The sequence below is a fragment of the Myiozetetes cayanensis genome, unplaced genomic scaffold (genome assembly GCF_022539395.1).
Source record: "Myiozetetes cayanensis isolate MyiCay16 unplaced genomic scaffold, myiCay2020 scf6-25, whole genome shotgun sequence".
Taxonomy (NCBI): Eukaryota; Metazoa; Chordata; class Aves; order Passeriformes; family Tyrannidae; genus Myiozetetes; species Myiozetetes cayanensis.
The window spans coordinates 44,611,320-44,627,371 of NW_026087853.1; the positions used below are offsets into that span (position 1 = coordinate 44,611,320).

The following is a 16,052-nucleotide window of genomic DNA, read 5'->3' on the forward strand; positions in this document are numbered from 1 at the left end:
GAGGTTTTTTTTTTCAGACGCTGCAGGAGATTCAGCCTCCCATCTTCAGTTACTGATTGTTGTGACTTCTCACTGCTCAGGATGTTGTCTGTCCCCCATGATGGTACACAGGGGGTCTTATAAGTAGGGAGAGAGTCAATCAGGAACCCATGTCTTGGAGGCAGAAGAGGAGAAAATAATCTCCAGTCTTTTTTTACCTCTTTCAAGCAGCCAGAGTCCAGCTGATCAGGGAAGGCAGGGCAGGGAGGACAAAAAACAGAGATGCTTCCCCAGTGTCTGGGGGTGTAGTGCTTTCAGAGAGGGCACGTTCTCACCTTGTTACTTTTATCTGTAGAACTAAACCTTTATTTTATCAATTTCCCATGCATCCTTTTCACTAGAGTTATGAATTTGGTTGCTTTTAATCCTTGTACCCTGGCATGGCTCCACCTGGATGTTCGTGCATTACAGAACTAATCACTGCAGTCTTGACCAAACAAATTATTGCTCATTTCCCCTGCTGTAAATTGGTAACACAAGTAGCTCATTTTAACATCATGGGGTTTTTTAGCAGGAAAAGATGGATTTTTGTTTCAAGCATGACAAAATGGCACAGAGTTTGAGCGGTGGACAACAGTAAGCACCAGGGTGGGGTTTTCTCCTGGAAGGTCTTTTGTCTCTCAGCACAATAATTCCTGCTCGAACACCCAGACACAGTTTAAAGGGGCATGTTGTTAGTTTTTAAACCTGTCTGATACCAGACCCAAACTAGAGCAGAGTTTCCACAAAAATTCTTCATTTTACTACATCCCCCTGTCAGAATCTCTCCTGCCTCTAAACGGAAGACCGGGAGCAGTCACCCTTTGCAAGTGACTACTGGAAACTGCAGGATAAATGAAAATCAAATAATGGGGATATCCTGAGGTGGCATGAGATAAGTGAGGATGCAAAATAAGACTGCCTGGGGCCTTATTCCTTCACCATATTGGCTGCAGTCTCTTAGGGAACAAGTGACTTTTTGCACATACCCTGTAAGGTATTTTGGAATCCTATCCCAAGAAAGTACTCTTTTTATAGCCCGGGAAGCTTTATCCTGGCACAGGCAACAGTGCAGCTGCGTATACAATCAGATTTAGGGGCAAAAGCAAAAACAAAAACCACCAGCTGCTCCGATAAGCAGCCATGGTCCCACCAATCTCTGCATGCCAGCAAAGGGACCTCGCTCTGCTTTGCGTTTCACTTGTCTCTTTCATGTTAATATGCTAAGGGTAAGCATAAGAGGATTAGCCTGACAGCATCTCTTTGAAAAGCCAAAACAGGGGTGAAAAGAGAGCATTAAGCCACAGTGTTAAGTTTAAAGCTTTCCCATAGGACTAATGCGGGAATTGCAAAGGTTTGAGATGTTGTTTTCTTCTACCTTCTTTATTCCAGCAGTGTGAACTCCAAGGGACAGTTTCTATTTACACACATTTAATGAGTTCCGGCTATAGGGATCATGCAGCCTCTCACATATTATTTTCTGTCCTGTCACCTTCTTCTGTTTGTTTCTTTTCATGCTCTTTTTACCTGTTAATTGCTTAATCTATATATATAGATAGATATTGACCAAGCACTTATCTCCAAGTATTAACATATGTCACAGCCCATACTACACACCTTTAAAGCTCTGTTTGGGAATATTCCACTCAATGCTAACAGACCTATGGCCCTGCAATTCAGAGCTTTGTGAGCAGATGCTCATTACTTATCTGGCTGTTTATGAGTCACATGAAAATTTCCCTTGGTGTGGCTACAATAATCCATCTCCGGACTCTCCAGCCTGCAAGGTATGTTTTGTATGTGTATCAAACCACGTGGTTTGGTAAGGCCCTGTTCTGTAAACACAAGTGTAGCTGTGTGCTTCTTCTGAAATCACTAGTCCACAGGACACCTGACCAGGTAAAATTAGGGAAACAGGTATCTCCAGTAAATATCTATTGCTCCAGCAATAAGCTGAGAACTGGGAGGTGAGGGGTCCTGTGGTGTGTCTCACCTTTAGCCACCACAGGCACTCCCTAGCACACAATTTCTGCACAGGCAACACTTGTGCCTGGTCGTGCCTATTTGCTGACCCAAATCTGCTGGGGCAGGGGGTTATGTTTTCTCCTGTTTGTGCATGGAAACCCTGGACATGGCAAGAAGGCAGTAGCCCAGTGGAGCAGGGTACCCGGGACTCCTCCAAGGAGGGCTGAGGCCTGGGTTAGGGGCTTCCAGGGGCTTGTGGCTTCCAGGTTCTGCCACACGCTCCCTGCAAGAAACCTACCAGCGTGTAAGCATGACCTGGTCCCCCAGGGTTCTGCTCGATCACTTGGCTCTCCAGCAGCTCCAAGACAAAGCTTGGGCAGGATTCTCATGGGATTATAAATTCCCCGGGCTGAGGAAGAGAGGAGTGAGTTTACTCCTTGGGAAAGATGATGTGATTTTTGAGTTGGGCACATGGAGAGGTTAAATGTCACACTCAGGGCAAGCACCCAGGAGATCCTAAGCTGGCTTTTCCCTCGCTCCCTGCCCATACCTCCTCCCTCTCTGACCAGATCTCCTCTCTTCACCACCATCCCTGAAAAACTACTCAGCCATGGAGGGGAGCGGGCGAGGGCCTTTCCCCCGGCTCAGGGCTGCTCCGCACTGAGGTATGTGGGCTGCGGCTGAAAGTGAGGTAATGGAAGGATGAGGCAATGTGCCAGTCAGGGCTTGATCTTGATTTACAGGGTGTTTCATGGAAAACTCTTTAACAACCAGGTCCGACGCCTTAAAAAGGAAAAAAAAAAAAAAAAAGAAGCCGCTCCGGTTGGAGTTCGCTGTAACGTGTTGCCTGAGGCAATGGAGATGGCAGCGTGAGGCCCGGGAGCCGAGAGCCGCGGTCAGCGCTGCAGGGGCCGCGGTGGCACCGCCGCGCTCGGGGCGCTGTTCCCACGGGCAGGGGCAGCAGCAGACCGGGTGCGAAGCGGGGCCGGGCCCGGAGCGAGCGCCCGGGTGACGGGGGGAGGCGGCCCGGGCTGGGGTGGGCTGGGCCGGCCGCGCCTCCCTCCCGCCCTGCTCAGGGGGTGCCTTCCCTCCCTCCGAGGCAGCGCGGCAGGTCGGGGCGTGCGGCGGCGCGGAGCGGCTGCGGAGGGTGAGGCGGAGCGCCCCGAAATGGCGGCACCGGCGGCAGGGACGGGAGGCGGGAGGCGCGGCGGCCCCGGGGGAGCGGGGCCGGAGAAGGGGCTGGGGGCGGCGGTCCCGGGGGAGCGGGGACAAAGCGGTGCCCCCGGGCCCGTGTGCGGCAGCGGGGCCCCGGAGCGCCCTCCCGGCACCCCGGACCCGGGGGCACCTGGCCGCGGTCACCGAGCCCGGCTCCATCGCAGCGCTGCTGTGCCGCCCCTCCAGCGCCCAGTGCCACTGCACAGCCTCGCAGGGGCTTGACCCTTGCATGCTTTTTGTTGTTTTGCTTTTGTTTTTTTTTTTTTTTTCCGGAAGACTGTTTTAACCTGTTGCGAGTGGTGTCAGAAGCTTTGCATTAGTGCATTAGTAACGGTGTTCTAAATTCTGCCACAATCTTGTGAAACGATTATCATCCCCCTCTGCCTTTTGTTCAGTTAAGTCTCCCTGTTGTACAATTAAAGACTTGGCCTTTATGCTGGGCTTGCAGGACCCTTGGAGGCGGAGGAGAGAGCGAGCGAGCCCTTGTTTACCACACAGTCCAGGCGATGTACTGATTCCTTAATTTTCTGGAAGCTGGATCAGATGGGGAGCAGGTGTTGATGGGTGAAGATGTTCAGCAGTGTTGCTTTCCATAAGGAGTCTTTTAAAAAAGTCTGACTTGTCCTGAGCGCTATTGTAATCAAGCTGTTGCAGTATCCTGTTGAATTTTAGCAATGACATATCTTTATTTCAGGTTACTCTGTAGCATCCCTTAAATGACACTGCTTCACTTCCTTTGCTTCCCTGCAGCTCTTCCTGGCTCACTCTGAGAGTTCACATGGGGCCTTCTAGAACAAGGGTTGGTTAACATGGCATAACTCATCAGAGGTGGCCCAGTAGTGGCCATTTTGTTGAAGCAGTTTTGAAATAAGTCCTTTTTGCCAAAACGTGTTTCCTTTGCCACCTAGGAGGCCATTGCCAACATTCTTAGGGAAGCTTTTGCTGTGATGGATATCTGCTGCCTGGTACTGTTGAGGCTGTTTTGGCATGTCACCAGTCAAAGGTCCATCCCAGTCTTCCTGGGTGACTCTTGCTGCTGCCAAAGAGGATGCCTGCGATGGAGGGAACAGAGTGCCTCTCTCTGCTGAGCTCACAGTAACTAGAAAAGTTGATGCAAAAGTTTTAGTGCATTTATGTTCTCTGAAGCTGTTTGTGTGCCTAGGATGGGCAGTTCCCAGTCTGCAGATTGTTGTGAGCTGGGCAATGAGGAACTGGATTGTTGGAAGCTGGGGCAGCATCACTTACGTTTTATGTGAGGCATCTGGTGGCAGGTCCCTGTCGAAGGCATAATACTGGCTTGCATAGGTGGGCCTGGGCTCTGCTTTGCTACAGCTGCTCTTACATGCCAGTAATTTTGAATCAGGTTCTCTTGCTGAAAGCTTGGGTTGTGACCTAGAGGAGGTGTCAACTTTTGAGCTCCTCTATGTAATTCTTCTCGGATTACATCATTGCTATGTAGTTTGCTGGTGATTCCTGACCTGTATGTCCTTCTGTCCTTATGCTGTATTTCTGTAAAAAGCATGTTTCATTCCAAACTGTTGCACATGTTCATTGGCCTTTGGCTTTTTTAAAATAATGGCTTACCTTCTCAGTGGAGTCTTTCTGCAGGAAAGTCTTTTTGCAGTCTCCTCTGCAGCTGGAGGAGGGTGACTCCCCCAGTTGCCTGGTAAAAGTCCTGGCTGTCCCTGCACTATGTTGGCTCCACGAAACAATAAGAACATGCCTTTCCTGAGTGCTTGAAACAGTGTCCCATGTGTGACACCTCATTTTACTCTGGAGTCTGAGGTGGTTAGTCTGTCCTGTGGTACATTTTGTGGGAGTTTAATAGTCAAGTTTTCTTTCACCTGCCTCAAAACAGGTGTGTTAAAGGGGGGTTGTTCTTAGTGCAGAGTGCTGAGTAATGGGAACTACTACAGTCCTGTTGGCGTTGTGGTTCTCCTCTTGGATTTAATACAAAAGTATTAAATCTTCTGAGTAAGCAGGGAATACCAACCCAGGAAGATTTTTCTGCAAAGCTTTACTTTCCCAGCTGCCTTCTGCAGAGGGAAGTCTTATGCCAGTTTAGAAGTGGGCAGGGTTCTGAGGCCTCTCTTCAAGTACAGTAAGGCACGCACAGCCAAAATCTTAGATGTGCGAAGGCTACTTTCAGTGCAGCCTCCAAAAGTTTGTGTCTTTGGGTGTGAGAGATTTTTCAGCAAGGGGGTGGAAGAAAGCTGCTTGTATTCCCTTGTCAAGCAAAAATGCTAGGTGGGAGTGGCTGATGAAGTGCTCTTTTTACCCTTAGGAAGTTTCCAGCAGGCATATTATATTATTCTCAACTAATAAAAGTTGTATCACAACTCTTAGCTGTTTCCATTGCACATACATAGAGGGCAACAACTCCCTTACTCTTGAGACAGCCCTGAAGAGGTTGACTGGTGAGCTGTGTCTCTTCTAGCCAGGTCATCCCCCAGGTAAACTCTCTTGTTGCTTCTGCATAGTTTGGATTCTGCTGTAAGGAGCACATTGGGCTACTTCTTATGCATAGAAGGAAAACATGTATTTATGTGTATTTGTACCTGTAACATCTCTATCACCATGTGTAGCTGTATGTGGCAAACTAACCTGTCTGGTGTTTCCAGGTGTTGTGGTTGTTTATAAAGTGATCATACTGTTTCTCTGTTTAAGACAAAAGCTTAGGAAGAAAAAAATAAGTGACTCCGATAAGCAAAAAAAGAGGTAGCTTTGCTTTCTCATGTCCCTGTCTACCATTACTATCCCCAGTGGCCTCATAAGTCTTGCTCTTGAAACCTCCTGAGAGGATGTTCCTCTACTCCTCTACTCTACTCTCTGGTCTGGGTTTGACACTGGGTTCTCTCCAGCTCTCACTGAGTATGTGCTCTGACAGCTGAGGTCATGGAAAGCCTGAGGGAGGGGCACTCCTGGAAATGACAGCTCATCTCAGCTTCCCTGGCTGCAAGGAACAGAAACCTAAACCTCCCTGGTTGTTTAAAAATCTTCAAGATTGTACAGGTGAAGACCAGGTCTCCTTCTGTCTCACCCACTCATCCTGTCTTTCAGACCCTGACTGTGATTTTTTCTTTTGCCACAGCAAAGCTGGAATAAGATGAACAGTGTCACTGTAAAATCACCCCGTTTCCCCATTCTTTTTTGCATGTGCATTTTGATAGGGCTTTCCCCCAGGATGGTTACCATCTTCCCAGTCTGTAAGAAACATGCTTTTCCCTGCCACCCCATGTCTGAAGCCAAGATGTGGAGGGAGAAATGAGGAATGTCAGGCCTGCAGAGTGGAGATGAGGTGTGTGGTCAGTTCTGTGGAGAACATCTCATTCCATCTCTCCCCACAGCACAAAAACTGTTGGCTGCCAGACCCTCTTGGCAAGGATCTGCACTGTAATAGCAGCACTGCTGATGGGCATCTCTCTCATCTGTGTTCCTCTCTGTCCTGCCTGCCAGACTCCTCTGCTTGTGCTCTCAACAGCCTGGGGTCCCAGGGAATGAATTCAGACAGTCCTATTAGTCCTGTGTCGTGGATGCTGACAGTAATACAGCTCCAGCAAAATGAGAGGGAGGGTGATGACTTTTTTGCACTCCTGGCATTGCATGGCAGAGTAAGAGGTATGTTTTATGACCTGGGAATTTGGGTATGACCAGCTTGGTCTGTATTTCTAACCTAAGTTCCTAGTGCTAATTGGGTGCTTAGGACTCTCCAGTCCGAGCCGGAAAAGTGCTGTGCAGCTCCAATGGGTGCATTTCGGGCAGGAGTGCAGTAAGATCAACAATGGGACTAAAAGTGTATCCGGTGTAGAAGGACGTGTAGCTGTGTAGAAGGATGCAGGCAAGAAGAGAGGCCATGACATGCCACCTGGGCTTTTCATGCAGTTATAGATACATATGTATGTGTGTGTGTGTAGTTTCACACGTAGTTTTGATGCCAGCAGTGTTGGACTATTGGAGGCAGGATACTGGCTTAGTGGGATAAGGAAGGATGTCAGGAATTATGTTCTGAGGTGGTTAAGGGAGTGTCCTTAGCAGCTGTTTAAATTCATTGGGGTGCTGACCCACAGGCTCTGTCAGCAGGGTGCAGCCAACCAAATACACACCGTGCAGCTCACTCATGATTAACTCTGCATCCGTGTAGGCTGCTGAGGTGAGTGCATCTGAGAGAGGGAGTGTGGAGGATGTGGGATGTGGCACAGCCTCTTAAGAGAGGTGGAAATGAGATGTGGGAGGTGCAAGAGAGGATGTTGCTCAGACACACAGGTTGTTCCTGGCGGCGGTAATGAGGCTGATGAAAGAAAAACCGAGGCATAAGTAGGTGACATAAAATGTTTGGCATTGACCATTGTTTCTTATCTGTGGCTGGTACCAGAGCTGAATGCAGAAGGAGCAAAGTTCACTTGTTCAACCAGTTCTTTTTACTTTTATAGGAAAGAAAACAGCAGTGGGGATCTGGGGCAGTGGAAGGAGTTGTTAGGCAAAGTGCCTGTGCTTTGGTGAAATTTGTCCCTGTAGCTGCCTCATGGAAATTGTACACTCCTAAGAAGCTGTGGAGTTGTGCTGAAATCTGCAGCATGTTTCACAGATGTCTTTGCTACTGTATGAGAGGGACAGGTTGAGAGAAGGAAACACATTTGGGAGATGCTGTGGTAGAAAGATCTGCTGCACTGTACAAGTGGGCAAGGTGAAAATGTACCTGATACCTCACCCTGGAACACTTCTGCTCCTGTGGGGAAGAAGTTGACTAGAGAAAGTTCAAGCAGATAATTACTGTTTGCACTATTGGCATTGCATGGCAGTGTAAGAGGTGTGTTTTGGGATCAGGGCTGCATTTGAGTCTTGCTGGCCTGGTGGGTACAACTCTCCAGTGTGAGCTAAAAGTGCTGTGCAGCTCGGTAGGTGCATCTTGGGCAGCAGTGGAATAAGGTCAACACAGACTGAAAAAAGTCCTTGGCAGCTCTTTAAATTCAAGTGTCTGACTTAACAACATAGCTGGAGTATGAACAATATATTCTTTGGCTTCTTCACTAATGAGATCCAGTTAAAACTGGGACCAACAGTGGTTTGAGGTAGGAATTACTGGGGGAGAGGTTTTTCTTTTGTCTGAAGTACATTGCTGACCTGTCACCTGCCAGAGTAGGAGCCGTAGTGCCTGCATGGTTATGTTTTCAGGAAGCACTCTGATCCTGAGTGACCACCAACAATAAAGAAAACAAGGGGGAAGGATGATTTTGGTCTAATTTATATATCTAACAGAGCCAGCTGGCAGATGCCAACCATGCTGACATTTCTGTCATTCCAGCCAGTGAGCAGGACTTCTGTAGTGCCTGACAAGGCAGGCATGAGTCATGGCCTGTGAATGTCAGTATTTCTTAATAGCTTTGGTGGAATCCAGAAGGGAGGAATTCATATCCCATATCTCACCCCCACATTGCACTGGAAACAGAGGTGATTTGCTGTTTTCCTCCGTGGTCACTGTGAGCTCCGTGCAGAGCTGCTGGGGAGGTGGTGGGGAGCTGTGTGTGCCATCACAGCGGTGTACCGTGAGCACAGAAGCCAGGCACACGGACATGTGTGGCAAGCACTGCCTTGGAGCAGTGCTGGAGCCAGTGCTGGAGCAGGAAGGGGTCTTGGGTGTGTGTGTCAAGTGCTGTGTGCAAGGAATGTGCATACGGGAAAGCTTTGTTCTTGTGGGTTTGGCTGTTGTAGCATAGAAGGGATGAGTTGAGTCCTTTGTGGAAATACAACTTGCTGAGGAGTCGAGCTGTGGTTAGTTGCAGGTCCCCCCTTGCTGTATGGGGTAGCCTCCTTCCATTTTCGCTGAGAGACTTGGCTTAGGCGAGAGGTCTGCCAGAGGTGAGGAGAGATTTGATGTGGTCTCCAATGTACTTTGTCCACTTGGAGGGTTTTTGGGAGGACAACTTTCCTGTTATTGGGAGGACCTGTTTCTATATTTGGGGAGGAAGAACTGTCAGGATGATTTCTGCACGTTTGAATGCCAGTTGTCTGGTTTTTTTCCTTCTGCTGAACCTCTGTGTTCATTCCTGGGGAATGAGGCTGTGCTCAGTGTCAGAGATGGGCTCTGGAGAGCTTAACAAAGGCCTGCTCTGTCCATTGTGCTCTCCCCAGGGCTTACCTTCGGTGTGTGCAGTGTGTCCTGAGACAGGGAAAAAAAAAGGGAATTTAAACCACGTGCTTACACCAGGACAAAATCCTGGTTGCTGATGTCACTGGGCTGTTTGCCCTCAGGCACTGGGGAAGTGTGGATCCTGGCTCACAGGTGTGCTGCAAGAGGGGAGAGGGAAAAGCAGACAATTATAGAGGGAAACCTCTGCTTTCATTGGTGTCGCGAGCTTTACCTGAGCTACATCTGTCTGCACGTGGAAGAAAACCTCCTTGGGGGGAAAAAAAGAAGGGAGAGGGAAGCCAGTTTACATGAGAGCAGTGAAAGTATCCAAATGAAATTATTGTAGTTATGTAATCGTTATCAACAGTATGTTTAGCAGTGTGTAAGTGGGAAATTGGTTTCCCTGTGTACAAAGAGCATAACTGCTGTGGATCAGCAGTATCCTCACAGATTTTTACTTTGATAACCCTGTGTAGTTAGCTCAGGTCCACTCTCCCTGCATCAGCCTGACCAGATAGCCTTTTTTGTTTTCCTGTGTTTGGGCACAGGGTAGTGGTTCCTGAGTCAGATGCTGCTCCTGTATGCCCATCTACCACTGCAGTGAGAGGTGTCTCTGAGCAGTCAGTGCTGGGACTCTTTCATCCTAGGTCAATAAAAGGAGGATTATTTTCAGTGCCAGAATTGACCTGGTTACTTCCAGCATGAATTCTAGAGTTCAGTCTAAATTCTTTACAAGTAAGAGGTGAGTTTTGTTTTCTGGGTTCCTCTATCCCTTTGTATCCCAGAGGGATACCATTTTTGTGGTGGGCATTTAGTGCTGAAGGTAGTTACTCAGTTTCTTTAGAAACTTTCGACTTGTGTTGTTCCTGGATTTTCTCTTGAGTATGTTTTGCTTTTGATATTTAAGGACTTACTGAGTGTCTTAAATAACCTACAAGTGAGCCATGTTGTGGATTGCTTTTCTCCTCTGGCTCACTAATGGCGTTGGATGAATTGAAAAATGGATAATGAGTCTGCCCAGTACCAGATGTTTGCCATATTCCTGTCTCTTATATGCAGAGCAAAAAAAAAAAAAAAAAAAAGCTCTGTTGCTTTCTGCTGAGCTCGAAGAAGTAATCTGAATGCTGGGTATGTGCCAGCTGCATTTTGAGAGACTCCTGAGGGAACAAAGTATGTGGTTTCTCCCATCTCCTGAAACCTTCTTGAATCTTCCTGGTATTTGATGGTTAATCCAGGGTAGAATGTACTGTAATAGAAAAGTGGACAACTTTTAGCCTTTAAAATTTTAACCTTTAAAATAACAGGAGATCAGATGAGATGATACGGTCCCTTTTGACTTGAAAATTGACCTCCAAGGAGTGCGTGTGGGGAGGATTAAGTCTCAGAGTAAGTTAGGCTTTATTTTATTGAAACTAGCTCATAGACTGCTATGGTAACATGAAGGTGGGTTGGTGGAGAAATCCCCTGCAGGATTTTCCTCCTTTGTTTGAAGTCCAGCTAGTTTGTGCTGGTGTCTGTTAGAGGAACCCTTTTCCAGTTTCTTTTTCCTGACAGCTCTGAATGCAATGGATGATACACTGCTGTAGTTTAACCCCAGCCAGCAACTGTGTAGGTGTAGCCAGTCACTCCTCCCTCATCCTCCTATGGTGGTGGGATGGGGAGGAGAATCAGTCAAAAAATAGAATTAAAACCTGTGGGTTACGATAAGAACAGTTATCAATTCAAATAAAGTAAAATATAATAAGAATAATAACAACAATAGCAATAAAAAGGTGAGTGAGAGAGAAATAAACCCCAAGAGAAACAAGTGATGCACAGTTCAATTGCTCAGCCCTTGCTGACCGATGCCCAGCCCATCCCCCAGCAGTGATCAGCGGCTCCAGGCCAACTCCCCTCAGTTTCTGTATTGAGCCTGGTGCTCTATGGTATGGAACATCCCTTTGGCCTGTTTGGATCAGCTGTCCTGGCCATGGTTCCTCCCTTCTTGTGCACCTCCTCGCTAGCAGAGCGTGGGAAACTGAACAGTCCGTGATCTGGAGTAAGCACTACTTAGCAACAACCAAAACACGGGTTTGTTATCAACATTGTTGTCATACTGAATCCAAACCACAGCACTGTACCAGCTACTAAGGAGAAAACGGACTCTGTCCCAGCCAAAACCAGGATACACACTGAGACAGACTTGCCAAAGTTGCTGTGCTGGTTATAGCTCTGTACCCTTCACGGAGAGCTGCCCTTTGTGTGTTTATTTGAAGCAGCAGGGAGGACCCGAGCAAGCCCAGCTCCCAGGCCTCTGTGTGGAACCGGTGGAGCGAGGTGTTTCAGGGAAGTGGTTGATGGCTTGGGGCTGGGGCATTTCTGCAGAGCTTATTGGTGTGTCCTCTGGGGTGAGGGACTTGTTTTTATCTTTCCTCCTGCCCCCAGGCAGGGTGAAGGGCCAGCAAGTAATTTCCTTGAGGGCAGCCCTTGCCTCCAAGTTATTTATTCACTTGCTGGTGCCTCTCTGTCAAGTTTGCAGGCTGGTCCAAAAAAAGCTGCATAAGTGTTTTGGTGGAGTTATTAAAAACGTGCTACACAAGAGCAAGGCGGAAGGGGAGGAATGTTTTATTTTTGGCTGGGAGTTGTTTAATTTTACTGGAAGAACGGTCCTTTTCAAGGCAGCCTTACGCAGAGTGGATTGAGCATTGTTTCCAGCACTGCTCCTATAGCAACAGGGAGAGACAGCTCCCGTGAATTTGGACTTACAGCTCTTGGAAATGAAATGTCATTTAATTTGTCCTTGACTGTGCTTGATACTTGATCTCACTCTATTAGAGTGTTTTTAGCTGTGGAGAGGAGTATAGCTTCTCAAAGCATTCAGTGATCGTTTCAAAATACTTCCTGAGACAAGGATACTGGGGATATATATAAGGACTGATGGTCAGAAGAGACTTCTTGGCTGTTTCTGGTGCTGCTGTTAGCAAAGTGGGTATTTCCAGGTGCAAGAGTGTTCTCACATGAGTAGGCTGTCCTGGGTAGGAAGGGACGCTTCTGAAGGTGTCCCCGGTATCTCCAGCTGCCATAATGAGGTGAGAGCCGCTGTTGCCCTCTTCTGTGTCTGCGTGATGTGGCTGGTGACACTCTTCTGTCAGTGTGCTAGGGCACTGCAAAGTGCATTGCCCCATTCCTACTCCATTGCTAACATGCTCAGAGGTTTTCTCTGGCATGGCTGATACCAGTCCTGAGCTAATCATAAACATATCAGAAGCAGTAAGAACATTAACCTTAGTTTCCATTGTCAAATCCCTTGTCAGCTGCTTTTAATATATGATCTTTGTGGAGCTGAAATTGAGGCAAGCCTGGGAGAGATCTGTGGGATGATTCCAGAGACTTTTGCTTTACTTGTTTGTACCACAGAAAGTGAGAAGGGGAACAGCCTACTCAAAGCAAAACAAGTTTTTGTACAAAAGCTAAAGCTTGCTTTGTGCTGTCTGCTGTCAGGTGTCTTGGGCACAGACAAAGCAGTGCTAACAAGTAGCTTGAAAACTTTGCACCTTATGGCTTTGTGTTCTGCGTTGGTCTTCCAGAGGACAGAACAGTTTGGCAGATGATTTGTAGGGAACAAAACTACAGTGACATTAAAACCAAATTTTGAGTGACTGTGCACTGGCAAAAATACAGCACATGTTCTTTGGTTAGTCTTTGCCCTTAGTTCAAACCACTGTGTAAAAACCCAGCTCTTTGTAGAGAGTGAAAAAATTGTTATCATTGCTGCATTATTTGCAGAGTGCTTTGAATTCATGTACAGAATTGCCTGAATAGGCTTTTCGGAGGCTGGGAGGATTTTTATCCTCCCAGGACTTTTAGTGCTTGTTGACTTGGTCCTAGTACTGGCATAGCTACAGGGAAGGGAGGTTTTGTGAGCACTCCCTGAAAACACTGAGGACCCAGTGGCTTCACTTCTGAGAGCTGAGCTGGAAATGAATGTGATGAATAGGAAGATAATGAATAGGAAGGGATCAGGCAGAAAGCTGATTCTGCACAAACTGTTTTGTTTAGAAATGTGGTTTAATGCTACTGGTAAGTTCTCCAGCACAGACAAAGCCCTGCTTAAAAAAGAAAAGAAAAAAAAAGGAAAAAAAACCAACCAAACAAAAAGAACCCCACAATGCACTGTGAGCAGAGCTGGGAAAACAGAATTTAAAATACCAATAGTAGGCTGCAGTGAAGAGTTTGTCTTGTCTGTTGGCTAACCCTGACCTATCTGAACTATTGCTCCTTGTTGTGTCAAACCCTCATTGCTATGAGCTCTCTGCAAACACAGCCAGGCACTGATTCTGGTGCTTGGAGTGAGAGAAAAGAGACGGGTATTGTTCCTCTCCTCAGTTCAATGACTAGTGAAGTGGTTCCTGTGTATAAATAGCGTAAAGTGCTTTGGGATCCCTCAGGATAAAGGAGGCCTTATGAAATACAAGAGGATGTTGTTTGACGCAGAAGGAGTTCCCCTTGGTCGCGCAGTGCGTGCCGGTCTCTGGCCTGCCTTCCAGCTCCTCCTGAGGACTGGCTGCTTGGAGGGTCTGTTCGCTTCCCTGCTTATCCACTTCTGGGAGCAGAAGACATGGGCTTTCTGCTTTCAGGATGTGGCTGGCTGCGTGTTTTGTCAGGACCAGAAAGGCCTATGAAGGGTTTTTTGTTTGCTTTGTAGTGCAACTGTGCTAGAGTACAAACACACGCAGTCCCAGGCACACTTGATCACTCTTGTCTTTCTCTCTCATGCTTTTTTTTTTCCTTAATGGTTGTAAAGTTGGTTTTATGCCAAGGTCCCTTTTATCCTCAAGGATCTCGAAGCCAGGCATTGCCTCACCCAGGTTTGGCTAACCCCCTCATAAAACACTTAATTCACAGGTATGTGGGTGGTGCTGAACGTGTAAATCCTTGTTGAGTTTGAAATTTACGTTTATTGTTATTTATGCTTCAGTAAGCCCCTCCCCTGGGCAATAAACAGTCTTGAAAACGTGAGTGGAAGGGCTGAGTGCTCTGCTTCTGAGAGACAGCTCTTGTCTCAAAGAGCAGGCAGCTCTTTGCAGGTGCATTAGGCATGCAGTTCCTCTCTGGATACCTGGCTCTCATCAAAATTAGCGGGAGTTAAGGGTCTACATCTCTCTTGAGGAGTCTATTCAAAACACAGCAGTTTGATCTACAGCAGAAGAAAGGAGGGATTTGGCAAGCATCCTGAGGGGTGACAGCAGGACTGTGATGTGCCTGTAGAGATGTTGCCTAGACACAGAGAGTGTTGAGATGAGATCCTCCAAAACTCCCAGAATGGGAGACTTGTCCTCTCTCAGTTCTTTAGAAAGGTGCTCTCCAAGTCAAGAGGTAGGGTCAAGCAGGATCTGCCAAAGATGTCAGGGAGAAGGGGTTTTGACCAAAATCCATTCTGTGTGTCTGCCCCCACAAGCTTAAATGACAATTCCTTAGAGGGAGCTTTGCCTCACTGGATGTCTGACTTGTGTTTTGCATTCTCTCCAGCCCTAGAGGCACAAGTTCATTGACTTTGCAGCACGTTCCAACATGCTGAGAGAGAAAGCAAAGCGATTAGCTCTGCATCCTTCTGGAAGGCCAAGAGTGTGGGAGCAGTATGAAGCAGATGGATAAATGGTAGGGCACAAGGCCCTCACCGGGAGAGTTTGTGCTCAGCCTGGGGAGGTGCTTCAGAGCTACTGCTTGCCTTGCACGTGACTGTGCCGCCTGTGCCTTCCCTCCTCTCCCCAGTTCCTTGGAAAGTTCCCTTGCCTGATCTTTAGTTAATGATTCCAGGAACTTTGTTTGGGCTGCTTCTCAGTGGCTCAATTGCTGGGATTTTCACAGTTTCTGTCAAGAGATGTTTTTGTGGTCTAGAAGCTTTGTTGTAATGTGAATCAACAAGTTTCTGTCTCTTATTGGCATCATTTTTCATGGGGAAAATCAGCAGGGGTAATCCAAGCTGATTATAAATGAAGGTGTGTCGCCCATACTGTGCTGGGTGAAGGCCTGCAGGAACCCCTCCTTGAACATAATAGGAAGTTAAAATGGTTATGAATTATTAAATTTGATCTGCTAATAAAAAGTACCTACTTTCTCTTCCCGGGTGGTTTTCAAACACTCCATTATCCCACCCAGGCAAGTCAAGAAGTATTAGTGCTTCCATATCTCGGTATGGGCAGTAGATAAGAGCTTAAGCCTTAGGCTGTGAAGTTAGTTAGTGTCAGGGTGTAGATCAAAGGATCATTAATTCAGTATCCAAACAGGTTAGAGAGGAATAATTGCTGTTCTTTTCCCCTCATCATCCTGCTACCTGCAGTGCCAGTGGAAACAGACTGCAGGGAGCCTGCCTGCTGTAGGATGAAGGTGAGATGGATGAGGTTGGGGCAGTACAAATGATTGCAGAAAGTTTGGGACCCGCTATCTTAGAAAAGCAGGGGAAAGAGGGCATACTAGAGGCCATTTTCCATTACAGCAGCCTTATACTGCCTAGCTGCCTCCACAGAAATGATAAGACGTAGGATGGCACACCAAGGTTAGAGGGATGGAATGCTAGCAAGGGCCCTCAGCCTCTTGGTTTGTAGTGTGCTGGGTACACTGGAACACACTTGAAGCCATGATGCTTGGGAACTGTGTCTTGATTGTACTTGGGAATGGATAGAGGCTGAAGAAGACTGATTTCCTAGCACACTTTTGCTTTGCAGGGGCCCTGCTCTGCCTTGTGCTC

The 16,052-nt window shown here is 47.4% G+C and overlaps 1 protein-coding gene across 1 annotated transcript in view; it reads left to right on the forward strand.

Moving 5' to 3' along the window:
* The first annotated feature begins 3,019 nt into the window (after positions 1-3,019).
* The window catches only part of CD151 (CD151 molecule (Raph blood group)), a 33,602-nt gene continuing 20,569 nt past the window's right edge, over positions 3,020-16,052 (forward strand). The window contains exon 1 of the mRNA XM_050337099.1: positions 3,020-3,130. The gene's annotated coding sequence lies outside the window, so the exon portion shown is untranslated. The remainder of the gene's footprint in view (positions 3,131-16,052) is intronic.